At 42.1% G+C, this 21,092-nt stretch overlaps 1 protein-coding gene across 4 annotated transcripts in view; it reads right to left on the bottom strand.

Moving 5' to 3' along the window:
* HPCAL1 (hippocalcin like 1) overlaps positions 1–21,092 on the bottom strand; it is a 122,654-nt gene that overhangs the window by 71,979 nt on the left and 29,583 nt on the right. Inside the window, exon 1 of one of the 4 annotated variants that reach the window (XM_081944721.1) lies at positions 9,712–9,791. The exons of the other annotated variants lie outside the window; for them this stretch is intronic. The gene's annotated coding sequence lies outside the window, so the exon portion shown is untranslated. Of the gene's footprint in view, positions 1–9,711; positions 9,792–21,092 lie in introns of those variants that run through there. 4 annotated transcript variants of the gene reach the window in all.

Genomic DNA, 21,092 nt, shown 5'->3' on the forward strand with positions numbered 1-21,092 from the left:
AATGAAGTTTGACAATGGATTAGACCAGTGGTCACCAACTACTGGTCCATGGGCAACTGGTGGTCCACGAGAAAATTTTGGTGGTCTGCAGAAAAATTATTTGAATTTTTTATATTGCACTAAATCAGGGGTCCCCAAACATGGCCCTTGGGACGAATATGTTCAATTAAACATTTGTTATGCTGCAGAGAGTTTCCCCCTTCAGGGTCTTTTTGTGCAGGTGTAAGGAGGAGAGAAATTCCAACTTGGAGTCTGCTTCGGTCTCCTGGTGCAGGGCTTTGGGTAAAGGCTGGAGGGACGTGCCGCTGGTGGTGAAGAGTCAGAGGGCTTGTTCCAGTGGGACTGCATCATGGCCTGGAACTGGCTGACCATCTGAGCCTTTAGGCACCGGTACCTGGCCTTGCACTCCCGCAGGTCTTCCCTCTGCTTGGAAAGCCTATGCTCGTAGTCCTCAGTGAGGCGCTTCTACTGAGCCTACTTCTCGGTCAGATCCAATATGAACTGAGCTGTTTTGCCAACTCTTTCTCATGGCGGCTGCTTAGCTCCAACTTAGCTTCCTGTTGGGGCCCTAAGGAGCCCGGGCGGGCAGGCGAGGAGTGGCTGGGGAGGGGCAAGTAGAGGCTGGCGAGGTGCCCCTGAAGTGAGTGATATCAAGTTGGCCATGCCCACCAGTCACATGACCACTTAGCCACACCCAACCAGCTAGTCATTAGGCAGATCATAGTAGTGGTCTGCGGGATTTAAAATTTAATGGTCCCTGAGGTCCAAAATGTTGGTGACCCTGGATTAGACACCTTCTATAAATAGCATACCCTCCAGCACAGAACAAATTTGAATTTTGTTAGTTAACACAAAGGATGTAACCAGATCAGCCTCCGCAAATTTGATATCCCAGGATGCAGAAATTCCAGAATTCACAACCAATATGGTCAACAGCAATCTGGACAAGGCCAAATTTTAAAGGAGACATTAAAAAAATGTTGAGAGGTAAGCTGTATGTCCTGATCATTTTCAAATCCCACAAAACAAAATAAATCAACATTTGAGGCATCTCCCATTCTAGGAGGCTGCCAAAAGGATGGTTCCAAACTATATTTCTGTACTCCTTTCCTTTGCCCTCTTAAATGTCATCCCTTCTTTAAGTAAGTTACATGTGGTAATTTTTGATTTGGAACAGTTATATTACATTAGGAGAGATGAGCAAAGCATTGTTTTAAATACCATGACTTTTCTTCCTATTCCCATCTGAAATTAATCTTATTAAGTATCCTTATCTCAACAACAACTAGGGAAAATGTATTCTTCCACATTTCTATTTAAATGATATATAGTTCCTTTTAAATAGCTGCATTTATTTTAAAAAGAAAAAAGAAACATGTTAAAACAGGTGTGTCCAACCTACAGTCCAGGGGTTGCATGCAACCTTAACACAGCCGGTAATGCAGCCCTACAAAATTGTAAACATTATTTTGTGTTATAAAGCTATATTATATATTTCACATGCAGCCCAAGGTAATTCCTCTTCACTCAATACGGTCCAGGCAAGCCCAAAAGTTGCACACCGTGTGTTGAAAGAAAAGTGCAGAACACTTGCTAAGCATAGCTTCATTTTATTCCTCCTGACAATTTTTAAACTTGTAATTCCCATTGGGGTTTTAATTTAACTTTTTTAATATTTCTATGTTACTATAATATTGTATTGTGTTTTATACCTCCTCCGTACAATGTGTAATTTTATAATATGTGTTTTTATTTATTGTACGCCGCCCCGAGTCCCTTTGTGGAGAGGGAGCGGCTAACAAATTTAATAAAATAAAAATAAATAAATAATAAAATTCAGACTTTTTAAGATACACCTGTTTTCTTCAAGATCAAAATAAGATATGTTCATTATTATGGGATTATATATGGTTTTATTTCTATTGGAAAAATAATATTTGTCTTCCAATTTACAAATTCAGTATTACACAACACTGTAAACTTCTTGTCAAACCTCTTTTGCAATACAGACAACTATTGTTGCTTTGGCTGAAAGCTTTATTACTGGTAGATCTTGGTAACACATAATAATTTGGTTTAAAAAAAAGATTGATTCTGCATGATTCAACAATGATAGGCAACCTGGTGCCTCTCAATATGTTTTTAGATTACATCTCAAAGGAATTACAGCCAATATGACCAATGCTCAGGGACACTAGGAGCCCCAAAATATGGGGAGGGCATCAGGTGGCCTACCTCTTAAAAACAAACAACCCCAAAGGCTCATTACCCACAACCCAGAAATTAGGCTTCTGAAATAAAGTGAAGTTGGATCAAGAGTAGATTTTTCAGTGAAAGGACATAATAACACTTCTAGTCCTGAAAACAACTGGGATTAACATATGTTCCTCTCTCTCCCAAAATCTCTGACCCTGCAAAAAATCACTGGTATTTTTGAGGGACTAGCAAAAAGCAGAAAAATTCAGTACAGGTAGTCCTCGACTTACAACAGTTCATTTAGTGACCATTCAAAGTTACAACGGCATTGAAAAAAGTGACCGTTTTTCACAGTTACCACCTTTTCAGCATCCCCACTGTCATGTGAACAAAATTCAGATGCTTGGCAACTGGTTCATACTTATGACGGTTCCAGCGTCCCAGGGTCATGTGAACACCATTTGCGACATTCTGACAATGGGGAAACCAGATTCACTTAACCAGCATGTCACTAACTCAGCAACTGCAGTGATTCACCTAACAACTGTGGCAAGAAAAGTTGTAAAATGGGGCAAAACTCCCTTACAATAGAAACATTGGGCTCAATTGTGGTCATAAGTCGAGGACTACGACTTACTGTACATACATAACTGTAGTTTTGTATTGGGGGATGGAGAACCTTTCTTCTTTCTGAATCCTTTTGCTCAGTTCGTTTTGTTTTTTGTCTTTCAAATGAATTCATTTATACCGTCTTTGTGATAGCCAACCTATTCTCAAATTAAACTCATTTACAACTCCAATTTGACATTCGGTTTTAATCAGAAAGACAACTGAAAATATATAATACATTACTAGGTTTCATTATCACTGTGTGTTGGGAATAGGAAGAGTTTAAGTTCCCTGAATCTACCTTGTTTTTGAAAAATACAGTCCTGTGATCTGCTAAAAGGAGGCAGTTACAACTTAGTGACTCAGAAAGGCAGAAACAATTAACATTCAGAAAGTCATCATATCTTGTTCATCTTCATTTCAATGATTTGTTCTCAGTATAAGGCTGAACTAATAGTCCTTCCATACAAAGTTGATTTCTGGCTCTCCCATTGGTGCCTCCATTTTTGTTTTAGCAAGCTGATTTAGGACCACAAGTAGTCCTCAACTTACAACCGTTGAAAAAAAAAGAATTATGTCCATTTTTCACACTTCTGACCATTGCTGCACCCCGTGGTCATGTGATCAAATTCAGACAGTTGACAACTGACACACATTTATGATGATTGCAGTGTCCTTTTGCCAACCAGATTCACTTAAAAAATGCAATGATTCACTGAACAACTGTGGCAAGAAAGGTCGTAAAATGGGGCAAAACTCACTTAACACATGTCTCACTTAGCAACATACATTTTGGGCTCGAAATTTGAGTGGTCAAAAACTACCTGTAGCTCTTTTTGTTACTACTACTGATAAAAACATTGCAATCAGAAAATCTTAGGTGTCTTATCACAAGTCATTCAGAGGTCTACCAAAATATTCCAAATTACTTTCTTCTCATCTGTGCCTTGGATTGCTCATCATAATTCTGTGGACTCCCCCCCCCCTGCCACTCACCATAATCCAGTCATATTTCACATTATTTGCTTGTTGCTATGACTGCATATTATTATTTGCTGCAACCTATAAAAGAGGAACTACAAATGCATCCTTGAATAAAATTATCAAAGCCCAAACAGCATAGTCCAATTACACTTCTCGTTTATGGCCACCTACACAAAAGCACGTGAATCATATATCTATAAACCAAATAGCAATAATACATTCTGGATTAGTGCGCTTGAGATTGTGATTTTATTTTATTTCAAAATGAATGGCTTAGTTCAATGTAATAGCTGTTTTGCACCTGTGTTTTGCAGTACTCTTTTCAAATTTGGATACTGTCCCCTTTGTAAACAAATTACTAGTCTACATAGACAGATTACCTATCTAGAATCTCTAATCTGTGCTCTCCAAGCAGAAATAAGGTGCCCAATTTGGCCATTCCACACTATGGAGATGCCACGCTATCAGCCCCCTCTACCGCAAAGATCCTGCAGGAGAAGAGCAGTCTGGACAACCGTGGGATCTGGCAGGGTGAGAGCTGTGAACCATAAACACAAAGCTTTTGCTGTGACCCAGCATGACAGATATAGCGCCCTTGCTGACCTTAATGGGGACACTAAAGAGACAGGTCAAGGTAGTCGTGATAATGATGACTCAAATAAGCAAAGGATCATGGTCCAAAATGAGGAACTTTCTTTGGAAAGGCGAAATGGAGACCCAGGTATCACACATCAGTCACACAAGAAGATCAAGGTATGTAAAAAGAGAAGTCACCTTCTGGTTGGTGATTCAATCGTAAGGGATGTAAATTTAGGAAATGATATGGAGGTTTTAAAAGAGGTCAGGTGTCTGCCAGGTGCTACTGCCAGCAGAGACAGATTCTTAAGATAGTCAAGAATGCAAGTAAAGACTGTGACGTTGATGCTATTATACATTTTGGCACAAATGATCTGTCCCAAAAAGATGTACTTTCTGTGAAGAATAATTTCCAGAGCATGGGGTATGAACTTAGTAGTGTAGGTTGTAGGCTTATCTTTTCAGAGGTTTTACCAGTATATAAGGAACAAAAAGGGAAGGGCCAGCATGTAGCAGAGTTTCATGTGTGGCTAAAGGAGTGGTGTAAAAGGGAAGGCTTTGGTTTTACTAGTCATGATGCCTGCAGCTGGTCCAATGGAAAACTGTACAAAAGAGATGGTTTGCACCCATCCAAGAAAAGGACTGAGTTACTTGGCATTAAATTCACAGATTTTCTGCATAAACATTTAAACTGAACAGCGGGGACAGATAATTAATTGATACAGAACATTTCTGTCCCCAGCAATCTAAAACTCATAGGGTTATCAGTGCAGGTAACATAGATATTTGTGCGGGTAAGATTATCACTCCTGCTGTCAAGCAAAACCAAGCATTTAATAGTAAGTGCCATACCATGTGCATGAATCATACAAGTGGCAAGAAAATAGGGGCAGTCAGGCATAACACAGGTTATGTAAACAGTGAAGACAGGATCAATCAAAATGGACTCAAATGTCTATACACCAATGGACAGAGTATGAGGAATAAACAGGGTGAATTAGAAATTCAAATAAATGAGGGCAGATACGATATTGTTGCCATTACAGAAACTTGGTGGGATGAAACCCACAAATGGAACATACAGCTAGAAGGATTTAAATTATTTAAAAGAAATAGACCAAATAAAAGAGGAGGTGGAGTTGCACTATATGTAAGAAATAACTACATCTCTACAGAAATAGAGCACAACAATGATGAGAACTATCTTGAATGCATTTGGGTCAATATTAAAGGTTGGTGGGGGGGAATGACATTGCCATAGGTCTATACTACAGGCCATCGAACCAAGCAGAGGAAGTAGATGAACTTTTTTGCTAGTCAGCTAACTAAGGTATGTAGGAAGCACAACACAATAGTAGTGGGGGATTTTAACTACCCTGACATCAACTGGGAAACAAACTCTGCACCAAGTGGAAGATCCAACAGGTTCCTAACGAACCTAGCAGACAACTTTGTTTCCCAAAAAGTAGAGAAGGGAACAAGGGGATCAGCCATATTAGACTTAATTCTCACTAACAGAGAGGAAATGATAGAAGGTGTTGAAGCCATAGGAACCCTGGGGGCAAGTGACCATGCAATATTGGAATTCAACATTATGCAAACATAAGTAGTAGAACGAAGTCAAACTAGAGTCTTGGATTTTAATAGAGCTAATTTCAATAAACTTAGAGAGATCTTGGGAAGAATTCCATGGATGAGAATCCTCAAGGGGAAAACAACTCAAGAAGCTTGGGAAATTTTGAAAAATGAGATTACAAAAGCTCAGTCTAGCACAATACCAATGAAGAAGAAAAACAGCAGCTCCCAAAAGAAACCAGCAAGGCTGCACAAAGAACTCTCTGACAAATTGAAAGACAAAAAAATTAAGTATAAAAAGTTGAAAGAGGGGGACATAACTAAGGCAGAATATCAGCAAACAGCCCGAGCCTGTAAAGATGAAGTAAGGAAAGCTAAGGCTCACAATGAAGAAAGGCTTGCCACAAAAGTAAAAAATAACAAAAAAAGTTTCTTCCAACATGTTAAAAACAAGAAAAAGGTTAGGGAAACAATTGGTCCATTGCTGGGAGAAAGTGGCAAGAAGGTGACAAGCAACAGGGAGAAAACAGAACTATTTAACTCAGTTTTTGCATCTGTCTTTACACAAAGAACAGTCCAACCTATCAAAAACAGCACTACAAAAATCAGATTAGGAACACAAATTGAAATAGGGAAGAAAATGGTGAGCACCTGTCTACCCTAGACGAGTTCAAATCACCAGGACCGGACGGATTACACCCCAGGGTTCTGAAGGAACTGGCAGATGAGATCTCAGAACCACTGAACTATATTCTTCAGAGATCCTGGAGCACTGGGGAACTGCCAGAGGACTGGAAAAGAGCTGATGTGGTTCCCATCTTCAAAAAAGGAAAAAAAATAGATCCAGGAAATTATAAACCAATCAGCCTGACCTCAATACCAGGAAAGATTCTGGAAAAGATAATCAAGCAACAAATTAGCTAACGCCTAGAAGTAAACAAAGTAATAGCCAAAAGCCAACATGGGCTTGTCAAAAACTGATCATGCCAGACTAATCTTATTGCATTCTTTGACAAAGTGACAAAATCAGTGGACCAGAGGAATGCCGTCAATATAGTTTACTTGGACTTCAGTAAGGCATTTGATAAGGTAGACCATAACCTACTACTAGATAAAGTAGAAGAATGTGGGTTGGACAGCATCACCACCAGATGGATTTGTAACTGGCTGACCAACCGCACTCAACATGTAGTCCTCAAAGAACTGCATCTACATGGAGGGAAGTATGCAGTGGAGTACCCCAAGACTCTGTTTTAGGTCCATTACTCTTCAACATCTTCATCAATGATTTGGATGAGGGAATATATGGGGAACTAATCAAATCTGCAGATGACACCAAGCTGGCAGGAATAGCCAACACTCCAGAAGACAGGCTTAAGATACAGAAGGATCTTGACAAACTTGAACATTGGGCACTATCTAATAAAATGAAATTCAATGGTGAAAAGAGTAAGGTTCTACATTTAGGCAAGAAAAATGAAATGCACAGGCACAGTATAGGTGGTACCTTCCTCAATAATAGTAACTGTGAGAGGGATCATGGAGTCCTAGTGGACAACCATTTAAATATGAGCCAGCAGTGTGCAGCAGCTGCCAAAAAAGCCAACACAGTTCTAGGCTGCATCAACAGAGGGATAGATTCAAGATCACTTAAAGTGTTAATACCACTTTATAATGCCTTGGTAAGGCCACACTTGGAATACTGCATTCAGTTCTGGTTGCCACGATGTAGAAAAGATGTGGAGACTCTAGAAAGAGTGCAGAGAAGAGCAACAACTATGATTAGGGGACTGGAGACTAAAACATATGAAGAACAGTTGCAGGAACTGGGTAAGTCTAGTTTAATGAAAAGAAGGACTAGGGGAGACATGATAGCAATGTTCCAATATCTCAGGGTTGCCACAAAGAAGAGGGAGTCAAACTATTCTCCAAAGCACCTGAGGGTAGAACAAGAAGCAATGGGTGGAAACTAATGAAGGAGAGAAGCAACTTAGAACTGAGGAGAAATTTCCTGACAGTTAGAACAATTAATCAGTGGAACAGCTTGCCTCCAGAAGTTGTGAATACCCCAACACTGAAAGTCTTTAAGAAGATGTTGGATAGCCATTTGTCTGGAATGGTATAGGGTTTCCTGCCTAGGCAGGGGGTTGGACTAGAAGACCTTCAAAGTCCCTTCCAACTCCACTATTGTATTGTAAGAAGAGATACATTGACGCAAAATATTATACAATTATAGAATTAAGGATGCAGCCAGAACTTCCCAAATCCACTATACTGCAATTTACTAAATAGGAAGCATTCATAAGAAGTCTTTCATCAAGTTCATATAAATGATTGATGGCTTTTATACCTTCATGAAGAATATAATCTTGCTAAAATTCCATGAAACTGTATCCTGTCATCTAGCTGAAGTAAAATGGACATCAGATTGCAGCTGTATAGCTGTCAGTCGCATTAATCACAGCATTCCCCTCCCCCATCCACAAATGACACTTGTAAAAGGATGCTTAATTAATACATTGTGTTGCCTGGGGCTTGAATAAATACTGATGTTTTTATTTTTACCAAGCTACATAAATATGAATTAATTGACTATAATCCCAAAAGGCTTCAATTCAATTTGCCACTGATATACAGGGAGCCCTCAATTTACAACCACTTGTTTCAAGACTAAAGTTAGAATGGTGCTGAAAAAAGTGATTTACAAGGGCTCTTCACACTTATGACCATTATAACAACCCCATAATTACATGATTTGGACACTTAGCAACCGTCACATATTTACAACATTTAGCTGGCTTCTGCCAAGTGAAATCAATAGGGAAGTTGTCAGGAAAGATACTGTTTCCCCCAAAATAAGACCTCCCCGAATAATAAGCCCAATCGGGCTTTTGAGCCAAGCGCTAAAATAAGCCGTCCCCTGAAAATAAGCCCTCCCTGAAAATATTGCAACACAGCAGCAGCCATGAGGTGACAATGCTCGCTGTCTCCTGAACCTCCAAAATAATAAGACCTCCCCGAAAATAAGGCCAAGCGCTTATTTTGGGGGGGACGGGGGGGGGTCAAAAGAAAATAAGACCCTGTCTTATTTTCAGGGAAACATGGTAGCAAGAGATGGTCATGTCTCCCTTAACAACTGGACTACTTAATGACAAATTTCCCAGTCCCTATTGTACTTATAAATTGAGGGCTACCTGTATTCATTTTCAGGAGTTGATCAAGAGACACCTAGAGTCAAGAAATACTTTCCAGAATCATCAAGAGCAAAAAGCTATGTCACTGGTATTTGTTCAGTCTTGTTCCTACAGACAAGCAAAATTCCCTTGAAAAGAACGTATGGCTATAATTCCTCAGTTAGCCTCTCCCCCAACAAAACAAAGCCCAAACCCAAAACAAAAATAGCTCCAAACTATTTTACAATTGCTTAATAAGGTTTATGTGGCCACCCATCTTATAATCCTCCCAGGAGCAACAGTAAAAACATACACAAAAACAGTACCAAACAGGATTCAAATGAAAAACGAATGCTGGCTCCTTAAACAATACTCCCTAATAAATAAGCCATTATAGTCACTAGGCTTCAACTTTACTGTGTCCCAGTGCTTAGGGAAAGAGCCAGCTTCTTAAGGCCTTTCAGAAGGCTAGTGGGTGTCCCACATAGCTAGTGGCTGCTATGAGAAGGCACACCTCTTAAATCTTTCTAGATGACACCAATTAAGAGAAAGGACTTTGAGCTCAGCCACCCTCCCTGATCTGGTGGAATGGACATACCCTCAAGAAGAGGTAGTTCTGCAAATCAACTGAGCCCGTGTCATGCAGGTCTTTTGCAATTGGCTGTGAGAATAACCTCAAGGAACAGGAGGTACAAGCAGCAGTCAAAGCAATGATCAGATAAGAGAAATTCATGCCAGCCCTTCCAGGCATATTAAGTTTGAAAAGCGGGTCATGAATACTAAAAGTATTTTTATTTAAGGTTACAGTAACAGAATCTTGAAAGTCTTGTGCCTCTCCCCTCCTTGCCTTTATCCTAAAGAAAACTACGCCTCAGAGTAAAAGCTGAGACCTCTCTCAAACTACATTCATGTTCTGGACTCAAATCTCTCTTACCTGACCATTGTCTTGGTTGTGGTTATTCCTTTTGTCCCTCAAGATTATCTCATATCCCGTTATATCTTTAAATGTGATCAACAGCATAACTGTGCCAGTGGTGGGATTCAATTTTTTTTACTACTGGTTCTCTGGGCGTGGCTTGGGGGGCAAGGCAGGGGAAGGATACTGTAAAATCTCCATTCCCACCCACTCCAGGAGAAGGATATGGTAAAATCTCCATTCCCACCCACTCCAGGGGAAGGTTACTGCAAAATCCCCATTTCCTCATGATCAGCTGGGACTTGGGAGGCAGAGAATAGATGGGGCGGGGCCAGTCAGAGATGGTATTTACTGGTTCTCCGAACTACTCAAAATTTTCGCTACCGGTTCTCCAGAACTGGTCAGAACCTGCTGAATACCACCTTTGAACTGTGCCAAACAGTTTCATGCAAAGAGGAGTGGTCAAGCATGTGAAAGACTCGCTACTTCAGCAACTGAAGGTTAGACTTTCCCTCAAAATATCAAAGAAGCAGGAGGAGAACCAATGCAAAACAATGCCTCCATCCGAACTTCTGAAGCTGGTCCAGAAGGCAACCTTGTTGAAAGACATCAAAAGTCACTGAGAGATCCAGGAGGCCAGAATGATTGCCCCGTCACCATCTTCTTATTTAAGGGGATATTATCATGGTACTTTTAAAAAAAGGAGGGAGAAATGATCAAAAGGTAGATGTAATACAGATTTACGTCTTTTACAGAAACTCGGTTGACTCCAGTGGCATTCCTAATGACTGGTTACAGATATGTTGTTTTTAATCAAACTTGTTGGATTTCACTTCATTTAGGTTCATTAGATAGCCATTAGATATCAGCTGAATTAGCATTTAACATGACTGTAGAGAGCACTTTGCCTCCATTTCTGAAGAATGGCCTATATTTCATGAATTTATTGTAATTATATCCAACTTTTAATATTATTTTAAAACCTGCGATAATCAATTTAACTTCTAAAGGAACCTTAAAATACAACATCACATGGTTCTTCCCCACTCAATCTTTACTAACAAATGAATTGGGGTAGAGTGGTAGAGGCTGTCAATCACAATTTCTGCTAACCCAGAGACAGGGTGGATTTTGTTAGATACTTGCTCTAACTACAGTGGTTTCCACCAAGGTCCTCTGTTCCAGCGGGAACAGAGGTTTAATCCTATTGGTCGAAGGGTCTGACAGCTTCCTATAAAAGGGCTGCTGTCAGACTCAACCTTCGCTGGATTGTTCTCACTTGTTGTACTTAATAAAGAGCTGTTGTTACTGTTAAGCCTGTGTGTGCCTACCCAATACCCAATCTAACACTGGCAACGAGGATGGGATTGGAAGGCAACTAGGAGAACCGAAAGAACGTAGCAACCCAGCAAGTACATCCAGCCCGGAGCAACCTGCCAGCGCTGCGAGTGAAAGGGGCACATCGCCAAGGTGTGCCGGTGCGAATTCCCTGCCACTGCTGGCAGCCTAGAAGTGCATCAAACCGGCAACAGAGGCCCAGCCAAGGGGCCTGGCAGAAGCCACCATGGCGCTCAGAGGGCGACAATAGAGTCACCCACCACACGTCAATCGGCCACATCTGCACCAGGCAGCCAAAAAAGCTGAAGGTCACAGTCCTCATTGAGGACTCTCCATGTGAGATGGAGATCGACACCTGGTCATCGCTGACCATCATACCGTGGTCTATCCTAAAGCAGGCTATCCCTAGCCTAAAGAAGCAGCATCTTCGCACTATAAAAGGGCTGCTGTCAGACTCAACCTTCGCTGGATTGTTCTCACTTGTTGTACTTAATAAAGAGCTGTTGTTACCGTTAAGCCTGTGTGTGCCTATCCATTACCCAATCTAACACATTTGATTTAAATTAAGTCGATTTAAATCACAATTCAAATCTTGATTTAAATCACTAGTAAAAAGGCTTGATTTAAATCAACTCGATTTAAATCATAATTTTTAAAGACCAACTGTCATCTCCGTCCCGCAGTGGATCCTCCTCTGACCCACTGACAGTCCTATTCATTTAAATGGGATGGCTGGTGATGTAGCAGTGACACAAGGTGAAGGATGTGGCAGGCAGCAGGTTAGTGGATGCCCACTAAATGGATGCCATGATGGATCTGAAAAGACAGGTGCTCTTTAATAGTACATTTATACGCTGCTTAGGTGGTTTCACTTTCATTTTTACTGCTTGCCCATCCTCCTCACACTTAGAGTCTGGTGATAGAGATGCATTTCTCTTAAAAGAATCAACGAGTTTGTAGTGTACATAGATTTGCAAAACAATGAACTTTGTTTTATGATTTATCTCATGATTACTATGAAATTAGTAATGAGACAAGGGACCTGGTGGCTTAGTGATTAAGACACTGAGCTTGTTGATCAGAAAGCTCGGCATTTCGAATCCCTAGTGCCGCATAACGGAATGAGCTCCCATTACTTGTCCCAGCTTCTGACAACCTAGAAATTTGAAAGCATGTGAAAATGCAAGTAGAAAACTGGAACCACCTTTGGTGGGAAGGTAACAGCATTCCGTATGCCTACGGCATTTAGTCATGCCGGCCACATGACCACAGAGACATCTTCGGACAGCTTTGTCTTTTCAGCTTTGAAATGGAGATGAGCACTGCCCCCTAGAGTCGGGAACGACTAGCACATATGTGCAAGGGGAACCTTTACCTTTACTGTGAAATTGTGTGAATGTGTCAAAGCAGTGCATGTTATCTCAGCTTGCAGAGCTTGGATTCATTGAATGAGTTTACCAAAAATATAAATATTGCAGAACATACAGCCTCATGCTACATAACTAAGCTCCATTTCATGCTGAATAAACTAAATTATTAATGTATCTTAAATAGAAAACTAGCTTTAGATAGATTTTTACTCCAAAAGCATTTTATTAAAATAAATTTGATAAAAATAAAAAAATGATTTAAATAAAAATTCAATTTAAATTTTAAAAAAATGATTTAATTTTTAAAAAAACATTGATTTTTATCCACCCTGCCCAAAAAGCCCAGACAAAAATTTTAAAGTTGTAATACTGCTCCTTGAAACGTCATTTCCTGCTCTATTAACCCACTAGACAAATGGCTGTGATTAAAATAAATAAATAAATAAACAAATCATTTATATGTGTCTTTTTTTTCCTGTCTGACAACTCATTAAAAATAAATAAAAACCATCTAGCATAAAAGCAAATGTACCATCAAAAAAGCAGAAACAGTTGTAGCCATTAATGGCAAAGAAAAATAAATCTAAAAACACATTGATTTTAACTTGTCTTATTTTAACAAGACAGATGGGGCCTTTCTGGTAATTCATTGAAGGAGGACCATTCGAAATGAGGGTGCCATTATTTGCTTCATGAAGTTAACGACCTTATTTAGGAGAGGTAAAATAAATCAAGCAGAAGTCATTAGATGAACCAAACATTTAACACATAGGGGGGGAAAAGGAGACTCTCATTATCGTAAAAATGTTCTTGATATCATTAAACAAGTATCTTTTATAATGCAATATTGTGGAACACAGATGATCAAAACATCTCTGGCTGGATAAAGTCAACTATTATTTACCCAGATGCTAGAGGAAAAGACTGAATGTAGTCCATTTTATGTAACAGGTTTGCATGCCTCATAGGTTTATATTCTAGTAAGTAGCCAACTCAACCACAAGGGAAAAAACAAGAACCCAACTCTACATATTTGTGAATTGTTTATTCTGTAACAAATCTTTCTCTGAAAAAGTAATGTATGCCTCCTCTTTCTTATTAATAAGCAGCTTTTATAAAAAATACCCAAATATCTGAGGTGCTGATGGAGCAGAAATCTTGATAAGCCGACTGTAGCCTGCAAGCATTATATTGCTTATACTTAAATCAAGTGGAAAGGCAAACACTATCCATCCCTAACCATTTCTAAAGGCATAGAAGTGTTGAAATTTCTAAATTGCGTCAGCCATAATATATCAACAATCATCGCACAGTAAACATAAGGATATGGTCAGTGATTCCTTTCATGCACAGTTGTACAAATAGTCCTTGAATTATGATCATTCATTCAGGGATCATTGTATAGGGTCTCCTGCTTGAGTGCGGGGTTGGACTAGAAGACCTCCAAGGTCCCTTCTCTATTCTGATTGACCACTCAAAGTTACAACGGCATTGAACAAATGGTATTATATTAGAATCCCAAAGTTCTGGCAATCAGAGCTTCCCCACTGTTGTGTGATTACAATCTAGATCAGTGGGGCTCAACCTTCCTAATGCCACGACCCTTTAATACAATTCCTCATGTTGTGGTGACCCCCAACCATAAAATTAGTTTGTTTCCTGTATTTTTTCAAAAATATGTGTTTTCTGATGGTCTTAGGCAACCCCTCTGAAAGGGTCATTTGACCCCCAAAGGGGTCCCGACCCACAGGTTGAGAACCACTGATCTAGATGCTTGGTGGCCCTCTTGTGATTATGACATTGCAGCAAGCCAGTCATGTAATATTATGTTCCCTCCTGGTTTCCCATAAGGAAAGTCAATGGTGAAGCCAGCAGGCAGTTGGAACTCATGGTAAGATGAAGTCCTTGTTTAACAACCCACGTGGTCCTCATTTAATGATGACAACCATGACTGCCAGAATTGCCATCACTAAGTGACATGGTCACATGATGTTGCACTTTATGACCATGTTGTTTAGTGATGGCACTACCAACTGCTGTTGTAATCCAAGGATCACCTATACTTGGCCAATTTGGATGATACATTTGTGGCAAACCATTCCAGTTTGAAACTACTAGTTCATTTCAGCAGCTGTGGCCAATGTTGCTAGATGCTTTATGACTCTTTGGGAACAAGAATAAATCAAGACCAAACTATGATTTCTATCTCTACTTGTTCCAAGGAAAATAAATCACAATTGATAATTTAATCTGGCTAACACCACAAACTAAACTATGCATGAATTTAAGATGTAATCCTGTGTATACAACCAGCAGACACAATCAAAGCAGAGCATGGCCAGTACGCTGTTATGGTTTACTGAGTTGTGAATATGTTTTGCTTTCAATCGTGTCTCACCCCCCCAGTTACTGGGTGTTTGAAACTGGGATTCTAGAAATCTCAACTTTCACTTTCAAAGTTGCCATAAACGGCTGACACTGATTTTGTGTGTATGTGTGTGTGTGTGTGTGTGTGTACACACACACACACACACACAGACAGATGTATGTATATATGATATACACAGTGATAGTCTACATCAAGAAATTTGGTCTCATGAGATAATCAGAGACAAATGGCATTTTATTATTTTTCTTTTTTCTAAAAAAAAAAACCCCATTTGCACCAGTATCTACCAGAACAGCTTGCAGCATTTATTTTCATGGGTAACTATAGTATGCGGCAATGTGTTTTTCTGTGCTCCACCCATTTTATTGTAAAAACATATTTTTCTATTTTGAAAGAATTATTTTCCATTCATTTTCCCCACTGCTCACAACCTTCCAAATCCCTACAGCTTTATACCAATCACTTTAAAACAGAGGGGGAAAAAACTTTAAATCTCATTTCGTTAGTAAATTTTTCTTCATCTACTTTCTTCTGTTCTATTCTTTGTATACAGAAGTGAAATGGAGTACAACGAAACAGACAAAATTATTTTCCTATTCTTTCCCTGTTACTGCTTTGTTGTCACTTTTACATTGCTTATTTTTTTATTATAATATTTCCAGATCAGTGGCTATCTACCCTGATTAAAAAATATGGAACTTCACTTTTCAAAGTCCAGTATTCAGATTAGAACTCCGCAAGTAAAATTCAATCCAGTTATCAATATTACAACTGTGTCCTTGCTTTCCTCCAATACAAAGTAAATTATTCAGTAGGTTTGGGATTTTTAACAAGAATGTAATTACTGAAACAAGGCAATATAGAAACATAGAAACTTCTTTATTAGTTGCTGGTGTTTTTTTCCCCAAGTGTTGACTTCTATTTATTTATTTATTGGCTATTTATTTATTTATTTACTTACTCCAATTAAGTTATGTTGTTTCATTTTTAAAAAAAAACACTGAGTAACTAACAACATGCTCATACAGAAGGGGGGGACACATAGAAATAAATTAAAAACAACTCAGGAATTCATTGCAACATGCGTTGGGAATAGTATAGTCTTCATTTTAAAAAAAGTTTTACATTTTTTTTTACAGCTTCTCAAAGCTATAACAAAGGGGAATGCTCTGGATATCTATCCATGTGTAAGCTGTGAGAAGAAAGGAGCATTCACTGAGCATACTCAACTATGCAGATGACATTCCACAGCTGAGGAGACCTCAGCTTTCTCTCCCTGACCAGACCTGCAGAGTCATCTCAGGGCAGGTCATGGAGGTATCCTACTCCAGAGCGAATTAAGAGCTTTTAAAGGTGTCACCCAACACCTAGCATTTCATCTGGAACCCAACTGGCAACTAATATGGTATTACGCCAGTGAATCTAGGGCGAAGTTTATTTATTTATTTATTTATTTATTTAAGGAGATTTATATTGTCGCCTACTCGCACATGGCGACTCAAGGCAGCTTACACGGATATAAAAACCACGTAAAAGAAATAAAATTGTAAAAAGAAGAATAAAATAATAAATTAGTAAAATAATAACCCCATCCCTACCCCAGCGACAACACACTTTCATACAAACCATTTAATGGGTTCCATCCTGCTCTGGGTCCCCCAGGCCTGCTGACAGAACCATGTCTTCAGTGCCTTCCTAGAGAGTGTTAGAGTGGGAGCCTGTCTAATGTCTGGGAGAGTAGGGAGCCACCATTAAGGAGACCCTTCTTCTAGGTCCTGCCAGATGTATCTCCCGCAACATTCCTTGCCTCCCCGCTCTAGTGGGTGGGGTAGATGTGACTGGCAAAAGATGATCCCTCAGATAATCTGGTCCCAAGCCATGAAGGGCTCTCTAGGAATGCTCATAGCTAAGTAGGCTGCTGCATATTGAAGCTGATTCTTCCAGATGATCCTCAAAGATAGCCTGTGTGGAGCTTACTGCAATAGTTCAGATGTGCAATGACAAAGGTAAAACTGCCTGTTCCAGAAATCACAATTTGTACACAAGATGTAGCTGCGTATAGATCTTTCCGGCAATAGTCATTACTAGCTGTTCCAGCAGAAACTGTGAGTCTAGAAGGATTCCCCCAGATTATGAAGCATCTCTGGTGGTAAGCAACACTATCCATAACTAAAGATGGATTACTTAGTTTTGAATCTGCAGCCACTGCTCCTTGATGGGATTCAGTCTGAGCCTATTTCTCCTCATCCTGTCAGGCGTGAAAGACCAGATCCACACGGTCCAATCAAACTGATTTATTACTACGTATGCCTATGCACAGGTAGATACTCAACTAACAGTTAGCACTTGCTTGGAGTTAGATATGGGTCAACGGAATTCGGGGGGGGGGATTAGGCTTAGTTTGCTTGTGGCTACCTAGGGATCAGTGGTGGATTGCTAACTGGTTTACTACTGGTTTGCTCATGCTCGCAACACTTCTGCGCATCCGGGCGGGTGGGCGGAGCCTCCTGCCGCCACCACTACCAGTGGCGAACCAGACCGAAACGGGAGCCACCCACCTCTGGTAGGGATTCTATGTTGACTCTCTTTTAATTCCGTCCCCAGGTCCTATCACTCTTTCTCCTACACAGCCAGACCTGAACTATTTCCAGACACTTGGTCATACTTCCTGTCCAGCCAGGGATAGGGATGTACATATTTATAACATCTCATCTCATGCCAGAAGACGGAATTTCCTAGTTGCTTCATGGACATGTTAAAGAGAAGGAACAAAAAGCCTCTCCCCACCCACCATCAGAGACAGGAACCAACTTTTCAGGAAAGAGGAGAACTATTGCAAAACAATGCCGCCTCCTCACAACCTTCATAATGTCCTGTGACTAACCTGCAATTTTTAATTAAGTCCCGGAAGCAATTGTAAGCAATTAATGGGACTTTTTTTTAATAAACACAATTCAGTTTATTCCATAGTGCTTCCTTTAATGTCCTCTGGCTTCAGGAGTCACTAAATAATTCTAAATTAGCAGGAACGACAAGTTCAGAAAATAGCCAACCAGCCCAGAAAAATATCATGGCTGATGATACCGAAGTCAGTCAAAAGATAAAGTAGGATCAGAAGAATTACACTCTCTCCTCCCAAGCACAAAGAGTATCAATAAGAGTGATCAATGTGATCCACACTCAGTCCCAAATTAGTTCTGGCAATCCATTTCATCCAGTGTACTTTGCAATTATAGTTCCATCACTTTCTTAACAATCAGGTCTAAAAAGGAAAGTTGGAGACAAGTTGATAATATCCAAACTAGCAGGATCAAGCTATCGCTTCTTGAGGGGACATAATGTTACCTTTTCCAAGACTCTTTCCTTTAATCAAAGATGCCTTAACATGTGGGATAGTCTTTGTATTTTTCTTTCTGGTCAGAAGAAAGAACGTTGGTCTTATCTGAACGTGTCTTTTCATTGTAGTAGGGGGAGTGGTCACGTGTGGGTATTCTCATAGCCTGATTGGTCCAAAGACTGAGAGCAAACGCTTAAATACTCCTGGCTTTCCTTTCCTTCCCAGTTCCTCGAAGGCGAACAGCAGAACTGAAACAATAAACACAAACAACACAACCTCCCTCCCCGGAGGGACCCCGGGCTCCCCTTGGCCCCAACATCAAATTAGGGCGGGTCGTGACCACTTCCCCTACTACAATGAAAAGACACGTTCAGGTAAGACCAACATTCTTTTTCCATTGTAGGAGGGGGAGTGGTCACGTGTGGGACATACCAAAGCCCAGTCCCAAGGGAGGGATACTTAACCAATAACTATGGCCCAAGGGGAGTATCTGCTACCACCCTCTGTAGCACTATTCTCCCAAAGGCAGCATCCGCCGAAGCGAACAAATCCAGACGATAATGTCTGATAAACGGTGTCGGGGACGCCCAAGTGGCGGCCCGACAGATGTCCTCAAGGGGGGCCCTAGTGGCCCACGCCGCTGTAGTCGCGGCACTTCTAGTGGAGTGGGCCATTATCCCTGAGGGGACGGGACGCCCTGCTGCCGCATACGCCTCTTGGATGGCTTGACGCAGCCAACGGCCAATAGTGGCCGAAGACACCCTAGCGCCCAAGGTCCTGGGTTGAAAGGACACAAATAAGGTCTCCGACCTGCGGAACTCCGCCGTCCGCCGGAGGTAAATGCGCAAGGCTCGACGAACATCAAGACGGTGCCAGAGCCGTTCCCTATCCGAAGACGGACCCGGGCAAAAGTCCGGCAGAACAATCTCCTGGGCCCTGTGAAACGGAGTGTTTACCTTCGGAAGAAAGGTAGGGTCAAGCCGAAGCACCACCCTATCCGAATGAAAATGGCAGAGGTCATCTTTGGATGATAATGCGCCCAACTCCGAGATACACCGGGCAGATGTAATCGCCACAAGAAAAACTACCTTAAGGGACAAGAACCTGAGATGAACCGACCTAAGCGGCTCGAACGGGGCTCCTGTTAAGGCTCTGAGAACCAGGGGCAGGTCCCACGTGGGGAACCTGTGGACAGGGGGAGGCCGGAGATTAGCCGCCCCCTTGAGAAACCTCTTGATCAGGGGAAGATGAGCTAGCGAAGAGGAGCCCACTCCCCCCAGAACTGACAATAGAGCAGCCACTTGACGCCGCAAGGTGTTGTGAGACAGACCGCTCTCTAAGCCCTTCTGCAAGAAATCTAAGACATTAGGAATGGTGGCTCTAGTCGGGGAGACCTGATTGTGGGAGCACCACCTCACGAACGCGTCCCAAGTCGAGTTGTAGATGCGATTTGTGGACGGACGCCTGGAATGCGGATGACCCCCGAGGACAGCTGAGCCGCCCTCAGCAATCCCCGTTCAACAACCATGCGGTTAGATGAAGCCACTGGGGCTCCGGATGGATCAGGACCCCCTGGTGCAAGATCACCTCCTCCCGTGGAATCCTCCACGGAGGGGCCACCGATAGCTGGGTGAGATCCGCAAACCAAGGTTGCCTGGGCCAAAAGGGGGCCACCACTATGACCAGAGCCTTCTCCGCCACCACCTTCCTGACAACCCCCGGGATGAGCGGAACTGGGGGAAAGGCGTACAGGAGACCCGCCGGCCACATGCTCCTGAGAGCGTCCATCCCCTCCGCCCCCCGGGACTGAAAGCGCGTGAAGAACCGGGGCAGATGTGCGTTCGTCGGAGACGCGAAGAGATCCACCAGGGGCGCGCCAAACCGCTGGCAAATCCTCCGGAAGAGGTCTGGATGGATCTGCCACTCGCCATTGTCCAGAGTGGCTCGACTCAGCCAATTGGCCTGATGGTTGGAGAGGCCGGAGATGTGCTCCGAGACCAAGGACAAGAGGTGCTTCTCTCACCAGGCGCCCAGCCTCAGAGCCTCCAGCCAGAGGGCTCGAGACCGCGTCCCCCCCTGCCGGTTGATGTGAGCCTTGGTGGCCACATTGTCCGTCAGAAGGAGCACGTGCCGGCCCTCCACCGAGGACCGGAAGTGTTGGAGGGCGAGCCTGGCCGCCTTCAGTTCTAACCAATTTATATTGTGGCGGAGGTCTGTCTGGGTCCACCTGCCCTGAGCCAGGCGGAAACCCACCAGAGCTCCCCACCCGAACAAGCTCGCGTCCGTGGTGACTGTCACTCTGTCCGGCTCCCAGAAGGAGCAGCCCATCTGGATGGCCGGTGACGTCCACCACCGAAGGGAAGTGCGCACCCCCGCTGGGAGACGAAGGGTACGGAGCGAGTTGCTCATCCGGTCCCTCTGGAACGGAATGAGCTCCCACTGCAGAGGGCGGAGGTGGAGCCTGGCCCACGGAACTATCCCAATGCACGACACCATCTTGCCCAGCAACTGTGATAACGTGAGGACAGAAATGGACCGACTTACGCGGACCTTTTCCGCCAGCTGGCGCAACCCATCCTGACGGTCCTGAGACAGACGCACCACCCCCTCCTCCGAGTCTATCACCATC

Source organism: Natrix helvetica (assembly GCF_964273705.1).
Source record: "Natrix helvetica genome assembly, chromosome: 2".
NCBI classification, from domain to species: domain Eukaryota; kingdom Metazoa; phylum Chordata; class Lepidosauria; order Squamata; family Natricidae; genus Natrix; species Natrix helvetica.